General features: G+C 42.0%; 1 protein-coding gene across 2 annotated transcripts in view; it reads left to right on the top strand.

Moving 5' to 3' along the window:
- AGR3 (anterior gradient 3, protein disulphide isomerase family member) overlaps positions 1-21,445 on the top strand; it is a 44,379-nt gene that overhangs the window by 13,888 nt on the left and 9,046 nt on the right. The window contains exon 1 of one of the 2 annotated variants that reach the window (XM_083705434.1): positions 19,655-19,753. The exons of the other annotated variant lie outside the window; for it this stretch is intronic. The gene's annotated coding sequence lies outside the window, so the exon portion shown is untranslated. Of the gene's footprint in view, positions 1-19,654; positions 19,754-21,445 lie in introns of those variants that run through there. 2 annotated transcript variants of the gene reach the window in all.

Genomic DNA, 21,445 nt, shown 5'->3' with positions numbered 1-21,445 from the left:
GCTGCTGCCTCATAGTAGAGCCTCAAGTCCGGCAGGGCAAACCCCCCTCTATCTTTTGCGTCTGTTAAGATCTTAAACTTAATTCTGGGCTTTTTGCCCTGCCAGACAAATTTAGATATATCTTTTTGCCACCTCTTGAAACACTCCATCTTGTCCAGAATTTGTAAAGTCTGAAACAAGAATAACACTCTCGGCAATACATTCATTTTGATAACAGCTATACGGCCTAACAAGGAAAGTTTCAGTCTAGACCATATATCTAGATCCCTTTTCACTTCTGTCCAACATTTCTCATAATTGTCCTTAAATAAATTAGCATTTTTTGATGTTAAGTTTACCCCCAGATATTTAACTTTTTTAACAATTTCCAAACCCGTTACATTTTGAAATCTATCTTTTTCTTCCGGTGTCAAATTTTTCCCCAACACTTTTGTTTTTTGTCTGTTCAATTTGAATCCTGCCACTTGACCAAATATCTCAATTAGGTCCAACACTCTTTTCGTACTCTCCTCTGGCTGTTGTAATGTTAGAACTAAGTCGTCTGCAAATGCCCTTAATTTATAATGTTTCGCTCCGACCTGAATACCTTTAACCAGCGGGTCCATTCTAATCATGTTTAACAAAACCTCCAGGACAGATATAAACAGGAGGGGAGACATAGGGCATCCCTGTCGTGTACCCTTTTCTATTGATATATCATCCATCACCATACCATTCACGATTAATTTTGCTTTTTGTTCTGCATATATCGCACCTATACCATTTTGAAATCTTTGGCCTACCCCCATTCCCTGGAGATTCTTCATCATAAAATTCCAACTAATATTGTCAAAGGCTTTCTCCGCATCCACAAAGATCAAAACTGCCTTTTTGTTAATGTCCGTTTCCAACAGTTCCAAAATGTCTAAAATATTTCTCACATTACTTGACATATATCTCCCTGGGAGAAAGCCTGTTTGGTCCTTATGAATCTCCCCTACTAGCACTCTTTTAAATCTTTTTGCCAGAATGTCTGCAAAAATTTTATAATCCACATTCAACAGTGATATAGGCCTATAGTTTTTTACTTGGCTTTTGCCAGTCTCTGTCTTTGGTATAAGTGAGATGAATGCCTCTTTCCACGATTCGGGAGCCTTTTTCCCCTCCAAAATTTGATTGCAAACTTCTTTCAATGGTTGAGTCAACCATTCTTTTAACATTTTGTAATATCCTGCAGTTAAACCGTCCGGTCCTGGAGATTTCCCCAATTTCATATTCTGAATGGCACCCTCTATTTCTTGTTCTGTTATTCTCCCATTTAAGGTCATCTTATTCTGTTCTGAGATTTTTGAAAGTCCATATTTTCTGATGAATTCCTCTATTTCTTGCTCGTTTGTTGGGCCTTGCGCGTACAGTTTTTTGAAGAAGCTTTGAAAACAATTGCTTATCTCATTTGGTCTAGTGATTATTCTTCCATCTTCTTCCAAAGATGTTACAGTATTCAGTTTTTGTCTTTTTTTCAATTGCCATGATAGCAGTTTCCCACATTTATCTGCCGAGCAAAGGAATGGAATAAGCCAACCAGGGAGCACCCTACAATCAAGTCTACAGCAAAAGTCACACGAACCAGATTAACTGTGTTCTGCCTATTCCTACTGCAACTCTTGCATGAAAAATAAACTTTCATGTCAATGGGTATAGAAACCAGCCTTTCTATTACATATTAGATCTGATTATTTTATAATATGGGCTTCAGTTGTCAAAGAATTCGTGAGGTTAATCAGTGATCCTTTCATCACACCAGAAAATTTTTGACTTAGATACTGTATTATAGAAGCATCCTTCCCCAACATAGAGCCTTTCATATGCTGTTGAACTTCAACTCCCATCAGCCTCAGCCAAGTTGGTTGTTGGTCAGGGTCAATGGAAGTGGTAGTCCAAAAACATCAAAAGAGCATCAAGGTGGGAAAAGGGTTAAAAACTGATATTAGCTGTCATGTCTGCCTTATACGCAAGGTGACTAAGTGGGCATTGTATTATCCTGGTTCTTTCCCACAGTAACCTGTTGCAAGCTTAATCCACAAAGTAAAATATGAAAATAATTACAGTCAGGAATCCTCTTGTGTGTTTTGGATATAAAATACATTGCTTTGTCAGAATCAGTCATTCTCTCATATCCAAATATTTTAGTTGAATATTTGGCCTGTGCAAGAATAAACATTTTGTTCATGGCTTATAGCCTTTTTATTTTAAATCTCCTTGCATTGTCATATATTTGTCTAGAGTGTTACATTTTGACCCACAAATGCATGCAGAAACACCGGTCATTAAACTATCCCATGAACATGTCTGCATACCCTCCAACAATTCTCCGATGGCTTGTCCTATTCAATAATAATAATAATAATAATAATAATAATAATAATAATAATAATAATAATAATAATAATAATAATTTTATTATTTATACCCTGCCCATCTGACTGGGTTGCCCCAGCCACTCTGAGTGGCTTCCAACATATATAAAAACATAATAATACAAACTTTTTTAAAAAAACTTCCCCATACAGGGCTGCCTTCAGATGTCTTCTATTTTTTTTTATAATATTTTTTATTAGTTTTATGAAATACAGAAAAAAGAATAAAGAACGTATTATAAAAGTAAAAAAGAAAGGTTACAAATTTTTCTTACTCCTTTTTCCAAATCTGTTGGACTTCCCCACGTCCTCCCAACCCTGCATTCTCTGTGATGCATAACGTCTGCAATTTGTTAACTTATTTCAATACTTATTATATCTTCCTTTTTATCATGTTACCCAATTTCAAATGTATTATAACCCGAATCATGTACATTTTCATTTTAACACAATAAAGTTGTTTCATTATTCTATCTCTGACTCCTTGTACCTTAATTTCCATTTCTTTAATTTAACCTTACTGAAGCTAGAATTTCCTAAAGGGTGCGTTTTTTAACATTCATACAACTTATAATGTTTTTCCAAATAGTCTTTAAATTTTCTCCAATCCTCCTCGAATGTTTCTTCTCCCAAGTCTCGGATTCTGCCAGTCATTTCGGCCAGTTCCATATAGTCCATCAACTGCGTGTGCCATTCCTCCAGTGTGGGTAAATCTTGTGTCTTCCAATATTTTGCAGTCAGAATCCTTGCTGCTGTAGTAGCATACATAAAAAAAGTTCTGTCCTTCTTAAACACTCTCCGGTCCACCATGCCCAGAAGGAAGGCCTCTGGTTTCTTAGGTAAGGTAAATCTCAGTACCTTTTTTAGTTCATTATGAATCATTTCCCAGAAGGCCTTCACTTTCGGGCAGGTCCACCAGAGGTGAAAGAATGTCCCTTCCGCCTCTTTACATTTCCAGCATTTATTATCAGACAGGTGATATATCTTAGCAAGCTTGACTGGGGTCATGTACCACCGGTATATCATTTTCATAATGTTTTCCTTCAAGGCACTACATGCCGTAAATTTCATTCCGGTGTTCCATAACCTTTCCCAGTCTTCAAACATAATGTTATGCCCCAAATCCTGCGCCCACTTTATCATGGCGGATTTGACTGTCTCATCCTGAGTATTCCATTTAAGCAGCAGGTTATACATTCTCGAAAGTAGTTTACTTTTTGGTTCTAACAATTCTGTCTCTAGTTTCGATTTTTCCACCTGGAATCCAACCTTCTTATCTACTTTGAAGACCTCTTGGATTTGTGCATAATGCAACCAATCTCGCACCTTGTTTTTTAGTTTTTCCAAGCTCTGCAACCTCCAATTGTCTCCAATCTTTTCAATGATTTCCCCATATTTAGGCCAATTGGCTTCCATATTAGGTCTCTTACGTGCCTTGGCCTCCACCGGTGAGAGCCACCTCGGAGTCTTACTCTCCAATAAGTCTTTATATTTTGTCCAGACCATTAAAATTGCTCTCCTGACAATGTGGTTTTTAAACAATTTATGCACTTTAACCTTGTCATACCACAAATATGCATGCCACCCAAAAGCATTGTCAAACCCTTCCAGATCTAGGACATCAGTGTTTTCCAGTAAAATCCAATCTTTCAACCAGCAGAAGGCTGCAGCTTCATAATATAACCTCAAGTCTGGCAGGGCAAATCCCCCTCTTTCTTTCGCATCAGTTAGTATCTTAAACTTTATTCGGGGCTTTTTGCCCTGCCAAACAAACTTAGAAATATCCCTCTGCCACTTTCCAAAGCATTCCACCTTGTCCACGACCTGTAGGGTCTGAAACAAAAATAGCATTTTTGGCAATACATTCGTCTTTATAGCTGCTATTCAGCCCAACAAGGAAAGTTTCAATCTTGACCATGTTTCCAAATCTCTTTTGATTTCTAACCAACATTTCTCGTAGTTGTCCTTAAACAAATTCAAATTTTTGGAGGTCAGATACACCCCTAGGTATTTTACTTTTTTAACCACATTTAATTCTGTTTCTTTCACAAACTCATCTGTTTCTGTACTTGTCAAATTTTTTGCTATAACCTTAGTTTTTTGCTTGTTCAGCTTAAATCCCGCCACCCGACCAAAGTCCAAAATTAATTCTAACACTCTTTTAGTACTAGAGACAGGCTCCTGCAATGTTAATACCAGGTCATCTGCAAATGCTTTCAATTTATATTGTTTCACTCCGACCTCAGCCTTCAGATGTCTTCTAAAGGTTGTACAGTATAGTAACTTATCTCCTTGGCACGGGGGTCGCATAACTCCATACCCTCCAACATTTTCCGGTGAAAATAGGAAAAGCGAGACATTCCAGGGTCAAATCAGAAACCTGGGTGGCTTCTGTAAATCCAGGATTGTCCGTGGAAAATAGGGACACTTGGAAGATTTGTGACTATGGGTTCCAAACAGTAAGAATCTGACAATACAACCATTGTTCTCTTTAGGTCAGCTTGGTGTTTTACATTTTAAAATAGCATCTTTGCCCTTTAATAAGCTGCTACCATGTTATCATCAATACCATTCTTAGAAACATTAATCAGAACCAGTGTTTGTCATTTACTCCATTCTGATTACAGAGCAACAGGGGTAAATGGGAACTAGGGCCTTATTAACTTCAGGAGGCTTGATAGAATAAACCACCCAGATCACGATGGGCAGTCTGTAATGACAGACCAGATAGCAAGCAGTTACAGAAGAAAATTTATTAGAAACTTCAAGAGCATCACTCAAAGTACAGGTAGCTCAGCTGTGATTGGCTCAGGAAGGTTTGCTCCTGAGCAGGGTGCAGCTGACTCAGTCAAGAGTTCTTGTGTCTCTGAAGTGGTTTCCTGAAGCTTGGAGAAGCTGGAAGTAGCTGCTGACTATAACAGACCAGGTAAGGCAGGGGGAGACAGCAAATAAGGGCACCTGCCAGACTGGAGACCCCTTAAGATACTTATTTGAGGTTTGCAGTGCAATCTACTCATGTCTACTCAAAAGTAAGACCACTGGGTTCAATGGAGCTCACTCCCAGGTAATACACACTAGTGGCCAAAATTGTGGAAACCTTTTGGGGAAAGTGTATTTCCGAGGTCTGATGGCTTATAACACCTGGTTGGTTCTCTAAACACTTGTGCTCATTGGCTAGATCCAAAAGAAGGAAAACTACTGCATATCAACCTAAGCAAGTTGTGCTTCCTTTTTCTGGTTATTTGCCTATAACTTTTGATACAATACAGATAATTGAACAAACTTTGTTGCATTACATTCTTCATTAAAGTATCTTTCCATTGATATATAATGTTATGGCATTGCTCCCAAAAACGTGGTGTTATGAGCCATCAAACCTCAGAAATACACTTTTTCCAAAAAGGTTTTCACAATGTTGGCCACTAATATACCTCCCATTCAAGGGAAGATGCCAGAAGGTTCTTTAGATGGTAGTGTTTGAGGCAGCAGTTTGCTAGTGCTGCAAAAGCTGTTAATGAAATCTCTATTCAAACACTAGCTAGGATAGGAAACAAAGAGAAGAAATGAAAGACAACTTCCTAGAGATGTTAGTATCCTATGGAGAATAAAATCTATAGGCAACTGTACTGTAAATACATTTCCCCATCAGGACAGCAACAGAATGCCAGAATCCCTAAAAGCAACTTTCCAAGTATATATATCTCAAGACCATCCTTTGTTCTGCAGAGCGGTTTTTCTTAAGAGCTGGTAGAAATGTTTGGTTTAGCAGATGGAAACCATTAGTTTCAGGCTATGAAATAATGCTGGTTATTTGAACTGCAGCCGAGCAGGTGTATCCTCCTGCTTTGATTCTAAGTAGTGTCATAGGTATAGAGGTTCAATGAAATTAATTTGTTTTCAATAATGGGGATTAATTCAAAAATATCCACAGCATTGGCTAGCCTCGTCGACACACATGAAAAACATTTCCCATTCTTCCAAAACTGTTTCAAGAGGGATCTGGTTTTATTTGACTGCTCTGCGTCCCTTGTCAACCTATTGTTTTACCACTTCCTAAGTATCTCCTGCTAAATCTCGGTTCCCTCCTTGATGCTTTGACATCTAAGCCTTTTGCGATCAGCAGTAATGAAAGAGGATTGCTTGCAATCAACTCTTCTTCTTTCTCTCTCTTTGCTATCATACACTTCCCAAAATGCATACACAGATCTGACTTCCCCAACAGAAACATCTGTGGTATATTTCCTGTAATCGTGTGGTTGAAACCAGTTGCCTTATTAACGTGCAGATATTCTATGGAACAGAAAGATGGCAATTAACCGGAAGAATCTTTCTGTATGTTGTGCTGCCAAGATTAAGACGAAAGAGATCATCTGACAGGGGTGGAATAACCTAACATGTTTGGTGGAACTGATGAAATGGGTTGCCTCAGCTAATTAGATGTGGAAGGTCTGAAGCAAAGACTTAACGCCTTATATTTATTTAAAGACCTTGTGTCTATTATTTGTTTTGTGTATGGCTGAGCACCCCCATAGTATATTATCGTGGTCTATTGCATTCACAAACAAGATAAACAGGAGATTTAAACTTAATCGCATTAACATCAGGGTTGAAGTGCACAGAGGGGGAGGAGTATGCACATAATTCCCACCCCAAGTATCTGTGCATGAAAGGCTCACCTCAGATGTTCACACATTGAGTATGAAGATCTGAAGCAGGTTTCCAAGAGTGCCCAACTGAACATTGTTAAGAGCATGGGTAGGCAAACTAAGGCCCGGGACCCGGATCCGACCCAATTGCCTTCTAAATTCAGCCCACGGACGGTCTGGTAATCAGTGTTTTTAAATGAGTGTCCTTTTATTTAAAATGCATCTCTGGGTTATTTGTGGGGCCTGCCTGGTGTTTTTACATGAGTAGAATGTGTGCTTTTACAGAGTGAGTCGTTTAAAAGAGGCCTCATGGATACAGAGTACACATGTTCCAAGGGGCCTCTTTTAAAAGACTCACCCTGTATTTAAAATGCATCTCTGGGTTATTTCTGGGGCATAGGAATTCGTTCATTCCCCCCCCCCCCAAGATCTGAGGGACAGTGGACCAGCCCCCTGCTGAAAAAGTTTGCTGACCCCTGGTTAAGAGCCTCGTCACAGTTGGGAATCCTGATAACATACCCTCCAACATTTCTCCAATGAAAATAGGGACATCCTATTCCATAATAATAATAATTTTATTTTTTTATACCCCGCCCATCTGACTGGGCTGCCCCAGCCACTCTGGGTGGTTTCCAACATATGTAAAAACATAATAAAACATTAAACGTTTCAAAAGCTTCCCTATATGGGGCTGCCTTCAGATGCCTCCTAAAGGTTGTTCAGTTACTAATCTCCTTGGCTCAAGGATCGCATAACTCCATACCCTTCAACATTCCTCTGATGAAAATTGTATATTGTATTTTAAAATGGGGTTTCAGAGTTTTTAGGGGTTTTTGAATGATTTGTGTAGATTTCCAATTTCATTTTTCTGTATGGGACAATGACAATAAAGATATTGTATATCGTATAGGGATGTCCTAAGGACAAGTGGGACATTCTGGGATCAAATCAGAAACCGGGACAATTTCTGTAAATCTGAGACTGTCCCTGGAAAGTAGGGACACTTGGAAGGTCTGTGAAATGCAGGATTCCTGATCTCACAGGTGTTTCTAGCTACAGTCAGCTGAACACATGCAGAAGGTGCTTTCCAGCCTTTGTGCTCAGTGTGTGATGGTTTAAGAGGACCCTGCACAGGGACCCTGATGGTGGGGAGTTTTATATGCACTCCTGCCCCTCTACATACTTTTATTCCTCACATGTTCAGGCAAGCACCTGAAGAAGACTATTATGTCACATGAACTACTTCCTCTTAGCATGTTCCCAAAGTTAGTTAAATGAGTAAAGAATCTGGATTGGGAAGCTTCATTTTAAACGCATGTGCATTTACTGAATGATACCATGAAATGCTTGTGGTTCCATCACACTGTATAATGGATAAGGCATAGTAGAACCACAGTACTGCTAACTGTTACGAGGTTGAGTTTGACTTCATTATTTTTGCTGTCCTCATTTTTTAATGGTGAATATGGCCACTGGCTTTGACTGGAAATATAACAAAACAGGAAATGGTTATTTCAAGTCCAAGGTAGGAATAGATATTCACAGCACATGTGATGTTTCTATCAATACTCTGCCCTTCCGGCTTGAGAAACCTTCAAAAAGGTCAGAATACTAAAAAAAAAAAAGTGCTTGCTTGTCTATGTGTCAGCCATCAGCAATTAATTCAAACAACTGCCGCTTCTTGTTCACAAAGTTATTACATTCTGAGAGATAGTTACTGGGGTGTATTCTTCTTCCTTGCAAGATATGAAATAGCATTTTTAAATAGCATTGGACCATGAATGTCTCTTGAAAATATATTTTAAGTATTTTGTTATTATGTTGTTCCTGCCGCTGCTAAAAATACACAACAACATGACCTTTATATTGCACCAAGCATGCCTTGAAATTTCGCTCTGAATTGTCTTTCTAAACAATATCATGGTTAGTTCAGATGAAATGTTTGGTTTAGGAAGCTGTTGCCTACAGCCCACTGTGAAATTTCTTGTGACCTCTGCATGCCTTATGTAGACCCAGGAAGATGATAGCGACCTCATTGCTTATTGAATCAGAAAGAATGGCCGGTGACAGAAATGAGGGGGTCATGAGCCAACCTCACAAATTACCATGACTTAAAAGCAATGGCAAATGGCAACAGAATTGGAGCTCACAAATAAATGACCAGGAAGCATAGGAGCCAACTCCTAAGGGCCAAGGTCCATTTGGGCCTCCCATCAAATATTTGAGGGGGCCGCCCCCCCCAAGTTGATGGGCATTGCCATTCAAATGTGCCCCCTGGCACCCCTGGCAGGAAGTGATGTAAAGTAGAGCTAGGTCAATATTTTCAACTGGACCCTTTTCAGGGAGCTCTGTTATGGGGTGAATGGTGAAAAGACAAGCAGTGTAATATGCATTATAGATAATACAATTTTAAAGTAAGTGCAAAGTGTGGTGAAATGGTTAGAGCTTTGAACTAGGGCCATGGAGAATGGGGACGCAGGTGGCGCTGTGGGTTAAAGCCTCAGCGCCTAGGACTTGCCGATCGGAAGGTCGGCGGTTCGAATCCCTGCGGCGGGGTGCGCTCCCGTCGTTCGGTCCCAGCGCCTGCCAACCTAGCAGTTCGAAAGCACCCCCAGGTGCAAGTAGATAAATAGGGACCGCTTACCAGCGGGAAGGTAAACGGCGTTTCCGTGTGCGGCTCTGGCTGCCAGAGCAGCGATGTCACACTGGCCACGTGACCCGGAAGTGTCTCCGGACAGCGCTGGCCCCTGGCCTCTTGAGTGAGATGGGCGCACAACCCCAGAGTCTGTCAAGACTGGCCCGTACGGGCAGGGGTACCTTTACCTTTACCTTTACATGGAGAATGAGGTTCAAATCCCCATTCAACCTAACCAAACTAGTTATAATGATAAAATGCGATTGTGGTGGGGTGATGCATGTATACATTATTGCGGGTAGACCTTGTTCCAAACTGTCATGGAGGCCACAGTGGCACAGAGTGTCTATGCCACTTGACTACAGTGACCCATGCTCTAATATTCAATTTGAACGAAATTGCTTTTTTAAAATCCTCATGGTGGGATAAAAAAGCACCACATATCAGGGGAAAACACCATGGGCCCAAAAATTTGTTCCCACCAGGAAAATAATGCTACTCTATTAACCATAAAAATATATAGCTATGGCTATCAAATTGACCAATGTGATTGAAAAGTATATCTGCCATTTGTGAGGACATGAATCCCACTTCAGGGATGAGAACCTCTACATGATGTTGGACTACAGTTGCCCTCATCTTTGACCATTGGCCGTGCTATCTGAGAGTGATGGAAATTGGGAATCCAAAACATCTGGAGCACTACAGGTTCCTCATCCCTAAAGTGAAGGTACCAGACCCACCTCTGTGGGAGCGAATTCTACAACTTAGGGGCTGTCCCACAGAAGGCCCTCTCCTGGGCCACCACCCTCTTAACATCTGAGGGTGGTGGGGCTACCAAGAGGCCTTCTTGTGCTTACCTTAATACGTGAGAGGCTCTGTGGGGAAGAATGCAATCTTTCAGACATTTGGAGCCCAAGGGCTTTAAACACTGTTGCTGAGTACTTTAATATAGAACACTGCCAGCACCATATTCCCTTTCTCCCTTCAGTTCAAACAACAACACTAGAGATATAAAATAGGCAAACTTTTAAGAAAGAGGTCAAAAATATCCAGAGGAGAGAAAGCCGTCTTACAGATCCTGGCTCTCTACAACTTTTCTGTCTGGTTCTCAGCTTCCATTGTATAATCATTTAAAAGCTTGAGGTACAGTGTTATCAATACAGGAAAACTTTGATTTAAAAAGGCAACGAAAGCAAATCTTCCAGCAGATGCCTGGCTGACTCATTTAGCAGCTGCCCCAAAGTTCTCCAATCTGTTTCTGGAAAGCATTCTCATTTCTGAAGTCTTTACTGGGACCTTTAAATGCAGGGGAAATTAAGTGACTTTTCATTTCTCGTGGCATTCTGAATATTTCATTTGTGAACATTCAGCGGCTTCATAGCACAGCCTAATTTCCTGGCTCTTGACCTTAAAAATCTGGTTTGGCTTTTCCTCCATCACCTGCAAATTATTTTATACATAAATATCATAAAAAACCCACCCATAAAAACTACATTTCCATATTTGAACGAGCCTCAGGTTTTTTTACAAGTTTTTTTTTTACTTAAGTTATTTGAGTCAAATTAGTGCCACTCCTTCAACTACAAGAAGCCTTGAGGAGGAAAGCTATGGAATGCATGGATCATACTGATATCATGAAGATCAATCTGATGCAAAAACAGACATTTGATTGCATTTATTCTGAACACGTCTACTGCTCCAGAAATAGATCCGAGTTCCTGACTAATTTTGGGGGTTTTTTTACTTCCTGGAAAATTAGAAGAAAACCAAACACAAAATTGTTTGTGGTTTGCAACTCAGTAAAGGATTCTAAAATTATAATAATGAGTCAAAGATGCATCTGTGTGTGCAAATTCTAGGCAACGATTCACCCTATCGGACACAGTCATCGTCTCTTTGTGTCACTTGTATATCATGGATGGGGACCCCCTGGTCTTCCAAATGTTGGACTCCCGAAATCCTATTAACTCCAGCTAGCAAGGTCAATGGTTAGGGAAGATAGGAGTTGTAGTCCAACAACTGTAGGGCGAAAGGATTTGTATTCTGGCTTATATTACTTCACAAATTATCATAGCTGCACCTTGGGGCTGGTATTTTTAACTGTGTATCTAATCTTTCCCCTTCATGGATCACTGCCTTGTCGTAGTGAAGGGGCTTGAATGACTCCAAGAAGCTTTGAGTTATGCCATCACCCAAGATGGACAGGTCATAGCCGAGAGTTTAGACTAAATGTGGAGAAGGAAATGGCAAACCGCTCCAGTATTTTGCCAAGAAAACTCCATGGACATAAAAACGGAGAAGCTTTGAGAAGAAAGTGAGCATTTCCAAGGCATACTGTGGTTCATGGGGTCATGGAGAGTCAAACATGACTAAGATGACTAAACAACACACAACCAATCTTCCCATTACACTTTCCAAGCTTCTTCACTATCTCCATCTCCAATTCCTCCAAGCCCTACATCACAGGACACCTTGCAGACAGGAATGGACCTGGATAGCTCAGTTGGTTAGAGCCTGGTGCTGATAGCACCAAGGTTGCAAGTTCAATCCCTCTATGGGGCAGAAGCATATTCTTGCATTGCAGGCAGTTGTACTAGATGATCTCTTCCAACTCTATGATTCTATGACCTGAGAGAGTGGTGCACTGTTAGGACTGAGAAGAGCCATGCACATGGAAGCCAGGATTCATGCCTGAGAGCCAAAAGAATTGTCCCAGGAACAAGTGGGAACTAGAAATGAGACTTGGTGGGATGAAGCCACTGGCAAGACCCAAAGATGTAGAGAAAATCACTTGCGCTCAAGAAGAGCTTGTAACTGAAGTAAGGCTTAGTTGCAGGTAGGAGGACCATCTATGGTTCTTCCTTTCCAGGAGGCTCCTATTAATGGTCAGCCTGGAGGAGCTGGGTCACTCCTGAACTTTGAGATACTCACAACTGCAATCTGTAGTTCTGCCATTTACCACATGTTGGATTTCATGTTGTGTTAGTATGATGTTCGAATCACCACGACAGGGTGAGCTCCCGTTGCTCGGTCCCTGCTCCTGCCAACCTAGCAGTTCAAAAGCATGTCAAAGTGCAAGTAGATAAATAGGTACCGCCCCAGTGGGAAGGTAAATGGTGTTTCCGTGCGCTGCTCTGGTTCGCCAGAAGCGGCTTAGTCATGCTGGCCACATGACCTGAAAGCTGTACACCGGCTCTCTCGGCCAATAAAGTGAGATGAGCGCCCCAAACCCAGAGTCGGCCACGACTGGACCTAATGACCTATGCCTGATCTTCCCTCTTGTGTCATCTGCAAATCAGTGTTAGATACTGAGATATGAAAGCTAGGAACTAAATGGCACCTTAAACCTAGGTTGTGGGCGCAACAGCAGAATGAATGTCTAGGTGTCCTTTTTTATAACAAGAATACAAAGCTGAAAATGAATGAACTTCAGCTAAAATCTTATGTCCATTTTCCCCCATGGTCTAGTCCTCATCTGAAGACTGCAAAAAACAAAGGCATGCTTCCCCTGCCCACCCCTCTAATATTCTTAAGAGGGTCTCTTCTCCAGTCTTCAGAGAGTAGCAGGAAGTGGGGAGGCAGAAAAGGGTCTTCCTTTCCTTCCACTGTGCAGTTTTAATCTGAAAACCAGAGCTCAGAAACTGCTCATGCTAATGGACTTCCTTGTTGCAAAATGCACCAACAACAATGGGAGTTTCAAACACTGTTGCCAATTTAGTAAGAATTTCCTCCACCCCTTGATCTAGCACCAATTTTTAAAAGGTATTAAAGAGTGCAGTGCCAAGGACTGAAGACTGCAGCATTACATTTGAAACCTCCCTTTAGTCTGATAGGGAACCACTGAGGAGCACTCTTGAGTATTTTCCAACCAGCTGTGGATCCATGTGATGCTCATCTAGCCCACACTGAATCTGTTCTGCCTACCAAAGTATAATGGGGAACTTTGTCAAATCTTTTGCTTGAATCCAACTTTTAAAGCAACATGTATGATCAGCCTTATGGTTCAACCAGAGCATAAATACCAGAATTTTTCTTGGACTGGTTTCTGATGTTAATGATATGAGCAAATATAGGAAACGTCAGTGGGCTTCCTTTCCTGTTTTCATGCTAGATGGTTAAAATAATAATAATCAGAAAATACTTCCTTGCAGTTCAGAACTCTCAAACTTGATTTAACTCTTTTGAGTACCCAACAAGTCCATTTCCTCCAGGTGGAATTTAAATGATTATTAAAACAATGAATCAAACAGTGCCATTTTAAAAAATGCTCAATAAGAATATTTGCAATCATTTAATTTTGCAGCTCTGCGAAAACACTGTTGGAATTATTTCAATATTTGCATGGTGCTTTTGTTCCAGCAGATGGCGCCTGCAGCATAAATGATGAATTCATCTACTTTCACTGCCCCGCATTGAAGCTAAACAATAAAATAATTTAATCTTGCCATAGTTGTTCAGGAAAGTTATCTAGTTTAGCAGTGTGGAAGAGATGCTTCATTCTAAATACTCCCAATACTTGCTGTCAGAGATGGAAAGACTAGCACAACAACACTGGCTCTAAAAAGGCTATTTCTTCATTAAAGGGCCTCATAGCAAAATACTGGGATCTCTGTAGTGGTTAACATAGATAAAATGCATTTCAACTTCTTCAGACTGAGAAAGTGGGGTTGTCTGGGGCCAGTGCTGCAGGAAATTGCCTCCCCTACGCAATCACCTTCTCACAGTCCATGGTATCATCTCTCAAATATGGACAATCGGCTATTCAGTCTTAAATTCTATGGGTTTTCTCTAAGAACTGCAAGAGGAAATATTTATGTAGGCGTTCATGCAGTGTTACGATGCTCCAGATTCTATTGTTCATCTTTCTTGTATATCTGCCTGAAAGAACCCTTTTAATGAGCTCTTTTGATCCTGAAGTCAAGACTGAGCTGTGGGCTGCCTGAAGGGAGCCAGGAGCAAAGCATCATCAGGAGCTCTGAGGCCAGCAAATACTGGACAGAAGAATGCATCAAGAGGGCAAGCCAGGGGTCAGGCTAGAAAAGCAAGTCAGATTCACAAGCACCAGCTGATGCAGAATGTGGCAGCCAGATTGTTGGCCAGCTTTTGTTAAAAGATCTGAACCAGCTGCCCATCCACTGCTAAGCCAAGTTCAAGGTCCTCATACTCATTTTCAAAGCCCTGAACAATGTGGGTCCAGGGTACCTTAGGATCGCCTAAGCCCTTACATCTAAGATCAGCCACTAAAATAATCTGGAGCAGCATCAGTTGTTGTCTCAGTGTTGGCGAGTCTCATCTGTCAACAAGAAAACTTGCTCTTAGCCGCATTGGTCCAGTCCTGTGGAATGCTCTGCTAATACAGATTCAGTGAGTGCCTTCTGTTTCAACCTTTAAACACCTGCTGAAAACTTTCTTATGCCACCAGGTTTATGCAGACAATTAAGAAATAATGATTAGTTGATGGTCTTTCATTTTGAATTTTTGTGTGCTTTTAGTATATATAATTTTGGAAACCGCTCTGTGTGTTTTTTAATGATACAGCAGTATATAAATATTTCATAAATAAATAAAATAGATGACGAATCAGGAGGGAGGCGTAAGCCAGAAGAATCAGAATTGTAGAGTTCAAAGGGACCCCAAGGGACATCTAGTCCAACCCCCTGCAATGCAGGGATCTCAACTAATTCATCCAGGACAGATGGCCATCCAACCGTTGCTTAAAAACCTCCAAGGAAGTAGAGTCCACAGCCTCCTGAGGGAGGCCATTCCATTGTCGAACAGCTCTTACTGTCAGAAAGCTTTTCCTGATGTTTAATCAGGATTTCCTTTCTTGTAACTTGAAGCCATTGGTTCGAAATCTACCCTCTGTAGCAGGAGAAAACAAGCTGCTTCCCCCTTCCATGTGACAGCCCTTGGCTACAGGGCTACAGCCCATGTGACAGGCCTTCTCTGCAGTGGCTCCCCGTCTGTGGAATGCTCTCCCCAGGGAAGTTTGCCTGGCACCATCATTACACACCTTAGGCGCCAAGCAAAAACGTTCCCTTTTAACCAGGTCTTTGGTTGATCCGATTTACATCCTATGCCCTTTTAAAATGTGGTTTTTGTGTGTGGGAGGGGGGTGTTATTGGGTTGCTGTTTTTATTTTTATTAGGTATTTTGTGGTTTTATATCTTGATTTTATTATGTGAACTGCCCTGAGACCCCCAAGGATAGGGTGGTATAGAAATTTTAATAATAATAATAATGGAAGGTGGCTATCATATCATATGGAAGAGAACAGACTTTTGCTCTCCTTCAGCAGTTATCAAACACACATGCTTAATTTTATTATATTTACTGTACTCAATGGAGTCAACCATTACTTTAGGTTGTTCATATTTATGAGTTTGCAAGATGAGAAGGGCTCTGTAGGGCAGCCCTGTTTAGGGAAGTTTTTAATGTTTAACAGACTATTGTGATTCAAGGACCTGATCCCCGCTTGGGGAATAAAGACACGTGGACACAGAATGTAAGGTTAATGGGTAAGGTAAAGGCCACAACCTTATTGATTACAGCATATGAGAAGGTACTGGCTTATGCATTGGACCACGGAACATTAGACTCCACCCACTCGTAGAGGGGTGAGTCTGAGGTGGGTTTATTCACCAGTAGGGGAAGCCTGTTGATGCTAATCCAACTATAGGCTCTCTTCCTGATGTCACCAAGGGTCGTGCCATGGCCCCCCGCCACACAGGCATCGGACAGGATCCACGACCGCCGGATTCCTTTAGAGGAATACCCAAAATTGTCGGGGAAGGCGATGGCCACACCTTGCCACCCGAAACACCAACAACACATTCCAATGCCTAACCGGCACCCGAGCCAAAAGGCTCGCCGCCAATACCCTCACAGCTGCAACCAATCCCTAAGACTATTGGATATGTTAGCCAGCCATATGTTGTTTCCGCGATCTGAAAGATGAACACCATCTTCCTGCTAGCCAGGTCGCTCTCACCCAGCTGAATGATTAGAATGTTAGGGGGGCCCAACAGCGCAGCTTTTGCCTTCAGCAGTGGCATGAGTTCTTGCCAGCGCATGCCCCTTCTCGACAACCAGGAAACTCGCACCCACGATGGTAGCCCCAGATTAGGCATGAAGCCGGAACTTGCTGACTGGAGGCGGGCCCAATGCACGATACTGTGGCCGCAAATCCACACTGGACTACCGAAGACAGCTAAGAATAAAGAAAGAAAAGACAGGTAAGCGGAGCGTTCTCAGAATACTTTTGTAGACATTAGATTTCCAGCGGCCCATCTCCTTGATCCTGTCTGCCGGAAGGCCCATGAGGCCATTGTGGCCTCACCAATCCTAAATGAATGTGCCGCGTAGTCTTTGGAAGGGAAAGCGCAGGCATCTATCGCTTTGCAAAGTACCCTGGTGAATTGGTGCCTCATCAATCGGGATCCATCCTCATGAATGAAGAGCGGGCCAAGGTCGGGAGGTCTGAAGTAAAGGTATCGCCTGGTGCCCTTTACTGGGCATGGGCCCTTCTGACCGGAGGCCATGAGTTGTACTACAGTGCCCTTACCGCCCTGGTCTATCTTAGACTGATGCACCCGCACCATCACGCCTGAACTGGACACCTGCACGTCCTCCAGGAGGAGGCTGTGCGTTGTTCCACTTCTGCTTCTGCTACCACCTCACCAAACCACAAGGCACCAAAGAAGGCTATAGCATATGCCGCAGAGAACAGCCGGGCCTCAAACTTGGACCAGCAAATTGGCCTAAGTTTTATACGATAGGTGAAAGGGATGATACTTTGGACCTGAAACTTGTGAAATCGCACCATACTTTCTTATAAGACCTGAGGGTAGAGGGTGCAACAGACGCTAATACTCCCTTGATCACTTCGCGTCTCCAAGGTTCCGTAGGTGACCTTGGGTTCTGGCAGCAGCTGAGCCCAAGGTGCTAACGACCGGAAGCAAGGCATCGGAGCACAAATGATCGAAGTAGGCAAGACCCCTCTCAGAACGCAATGACTGCTAGCCAGTATGTTAACCACGGCCTGGTTATCAGTCCTGAAGCACACCCAACAATTCCGGAACTCCTCGGTCCATATGTGAACCGCCACAACTATGAGAAAAAACTCCAGAAAAGTGAGATCCCGAATGATGGCCTGCCCTTGCCACTCTGCTGGCCATTGTTGCGCACACCAACGTCCCTTAAAGAACAGACCAAAGCCCAGAGACCCTGCCGCATTGGAGTGGACCTGGAAATCAGAGGCCAAATTAAGGATTTCCTGCCATAGGGAGACTCCGTTGTAGTGTTCCAGAAATCTGATCCACATCTCAAAATCCGCCTTGACCGACTTGGGGAGTCTTACTCTATGGTGCGGATGCTTGAGGCCTGCTGACAGCCTGGCTAAGTGGGAGCAAAGTGGGCGGCCTGGTGAAACTACTCTACATGCGAGGTTGAAATGATCTAGGAAGGACTGGACCTGTCTAAGAGCGACTTCTTCTTCTTCTTCTTCTTCTTCTTCTTCTTATTATTATTATTATTATTATTTTGGGAAGGGTTTGACGAATTGTTTCCTTAAGGGCAACTATTTTCCCCTCTGGCAAGCAGGCGGATTGAGCTGCTGTGTCAAGCTCTATACCCAAGCAAGTAAGATGCGTTGAGGGTCCGCCTTATCTGCTGTGAGGGGAACTCCCAGCTCAGTCGAAGAAAATGTGTGTGCAATGGTGGGGATCGCTGGCGCGGCTGCGTTTGAGCAGCAAACCACACCCCCGTCGAGCTTCCCTATTGGGTGCCCAACTGGGGAGGGGCGTGGCACCAGCCCTGGAGTTGAAGCAGGGGGCGAAGCACCCCCTGCATGACGTGGGAATCATCTCCCGATCACAACCCCTCCCCTCCTGGGAGGAGGAAAGGCTTTGTATTTTAATATTTTGTTGGAAGCCTTCCAGAGTGACTGAGGAAACCCAGCCAGATAGGTGGGGTATAAATAAATTATTATTATTATTATTATTATTATTATTATTATTATTATTATTTCAGTCACCTCTTTCCAGGCTAAACATACCCAGCTCTTTCAACTGCTCCTCACAAGGCTCGGTTACCAGCAATAACTAACTACACATCAGTGCTCAGGAACAGAAAAATTCACAATGGTCAGCTGGAACAGGAAGGCTTCTTATACTCTTTCCTGTCCAGGAAGAGCCAATAGGCAGCCTGGGTAGGCGGACTCAGTCTACTTCTGTGGCAAAGCTGGCACCTGTAATTCAAAGGTTCACCACCTGGGAGAGCTGCCCACATATCCAGGATTTCCTGACACCTGATCGGTGACCCAATTGTCAGTGTATTCCAAGCAACAAAAAGGGGCAAAGATAACATAGGTGTGTAACCAAAGTAAACAACCCTCTGTTAAAAGCACAATGAAGTCAGCAGAACTGCATTAGAAAACACATTTAAAACTCTCGTCCTCCTTACTCATCCATAGCTCAATCATTATTCTGTGAAAGGTGAGGACTTTGGGTTTCCCCCCCTCCCCTTCTCGGTTAAACCTTTTTTTTTTAACCTTGATTTCTTAATTACATTTTTTCTGCACAAAGGCTAACTGTTGTATCTTCCTATTAGTTTCATCCCTAATCTCAGAGTCCTAGTGAACTCAGCCATTCATTGGAAACAATAGCACCTCCAGTTCCAACTTTCATTGCTGGTTTCTTATTTCACTGAACTGGAGCCAGGCTGTAGCCATTTGGGAGGAAAAGCCACAGATGCACACAAAAACGCTACTTTTCCTCCGTTCCAATGCAATGACACCTGATACAAGCAAAGACGGGGAGAGAAATCTGAGCATTCAATATGCCAGGATGAGAACTTGCAGCAGTGAGAAGTTTAGGGAAAGGAGGGAGGGAGGAGGGAGGGAAGGATGGGCCAGGGCCAGGCATTGCTATCCCTTTTTCAAGGAACTATACTGCTGTAAAATCTGGATGAAGGGACCAGGCAGGTCAGCTGCTCTCAGATCTATAAATCACACCCACTTTAAAACATTTGCTTCCTTGGCAAGGAATTTTCGCCAGTGCAACTGATCAGCTCCGGTGAGCAAAATCCAGAATTTTTAACATCTTTTAATTGCAAATTTACCTTAAACAAAAGAAGCAAATAAACCGGGGCAGGAAGAAGTTACACATGGTCTACCCATTTTCTGTGAAATATTCACTAAGGGGCATCTCTTGGATGCAATACCTGTATTTGAAGCAGATTTCATAGTGTTGTAAAAACTTGCTGACAATGGGACTGTGTTTATCCAGGGTGGGGTCAAAGGTTTCCAATAGCAGCAGTTATTACTTGTATTAAGGAAGAAGGTGGGAGATTTTCCCAATGAGAAACATGTTTCATTTTAAAAAGAAAATTATATTTTAATGCCAGGGTAAAGTTTAGCGGCTAGTGATTTGTGTGTCTTTGAAGCATCTTGTCTGCCATGGTTGGTGTGAGCTTTGTCTTTGCAAATCGGAAATGGTTTCTCAACAATATCTTATTAATTTTTTTAATTAATAAGATATTAATAAGAAATTTCTTTAATTTCTTATTTAAACAGGTGTGCTTAGTGCTTGCTGTTACTAACCTCTGCATCTGACAGCGATAATATTGATTGTTTAAAGTCTCCTTTTATCCGTAATAATGCAGAGAATTTGGAGCTAACATTTTTGTCCCCAGGAGAGATTTCTTGGCTGAGAACAAATGGAGGAAGGAGCCATCCCATACAACTGGAGTCAATGGCGCAATCCTATGCATGTCTACTCAGACGTATATCCAATTAAGCTCAATAGAATTTACTCCCAGTTAAGAGTGTACAGGATTATAGCTTAATGCTGCAATCTCATACCAATTTATCTAGGAGTAAACACTTTGGAGACTTACTTCAGAGAAAATATGGATAAATTGCATCAGTTCTCTTAAATGAAGTATTTTACTTGTCTACAAAAGCAAATACTTCTACAATTTCAGAATTTCTGGAGAATGAAGAAGCCACAGCAGAATCTTGTGACAACTTCTCAGTAGACGTTTGCGACTACGATCTGTTGTGACCCTTTCAAAGTGCATTTGAGAGAATTTGCCAATATTAGCAGAATTCAGGTTGCAATTTTAGGTCCACCTTTCCCTGGGTCAGCCCCACTGAACTCAAGGGAGACCAACTTCTGAGATTACAAGATTGTGCTGCGACCAGCCATGTTTACAAATGGCCCATTTTGTCCAGGTCTTGTTAAAAAAGAAAAGAACGAACAGCGGAGATTAATTGCTCAATGAAATTTGCAATTGTTTCTTTACGGAACCATATATGGAAACACATAATTTAACATGAAATGGGCTGGTGCAATGAAAGGAAACATTCCTTTGAATATTCAACAAGAAGGTCAACCAAGTTCCTATGGGTTTATATATTATATTGTTATTGTTGTTGTTATTGTTGTTGTTGTTAACACTGCCTAGTATTGGGCAAGCCTAGCATTTGCATTTCTGGTTAGATGTGGGAGAAAAATGAATTCAAATCACAGCTATCGTCAGAAGCTTTGTGGCATTTTTTTGTGCCTAGCATCGTAGAACTGTGGAGTTGGAGGGGACCACGAGGAGCATCTAGTCCAACCCTCTACAATGCAAGAATCTTTTGGCCCAACATGGGGCTCAAACCCACAACCCTGAGATTAAGAGTCTCACACTCTACTGACTGAGCCAAACTGAGCCATTTCAGTTCCGTTAAACATTTCATGTTCCATAAAACAAGAGTGAGG

The sequence above is a fragment of the Podarcis gaigeae genome (assembly GCF_964106915.1).
Source record: "Podarcis gaigeae genome assembly, chromosome: 12".
Lineage (NCBI taxonomy): Eukaryota > Metazoa > Chordata > Lepidosauria > Squamata > Lacertidae > Podarcis > Podarcis gaigeae.
This window is presented reverse-complemented; position numbering and strand designations above follow the sequence as displayed.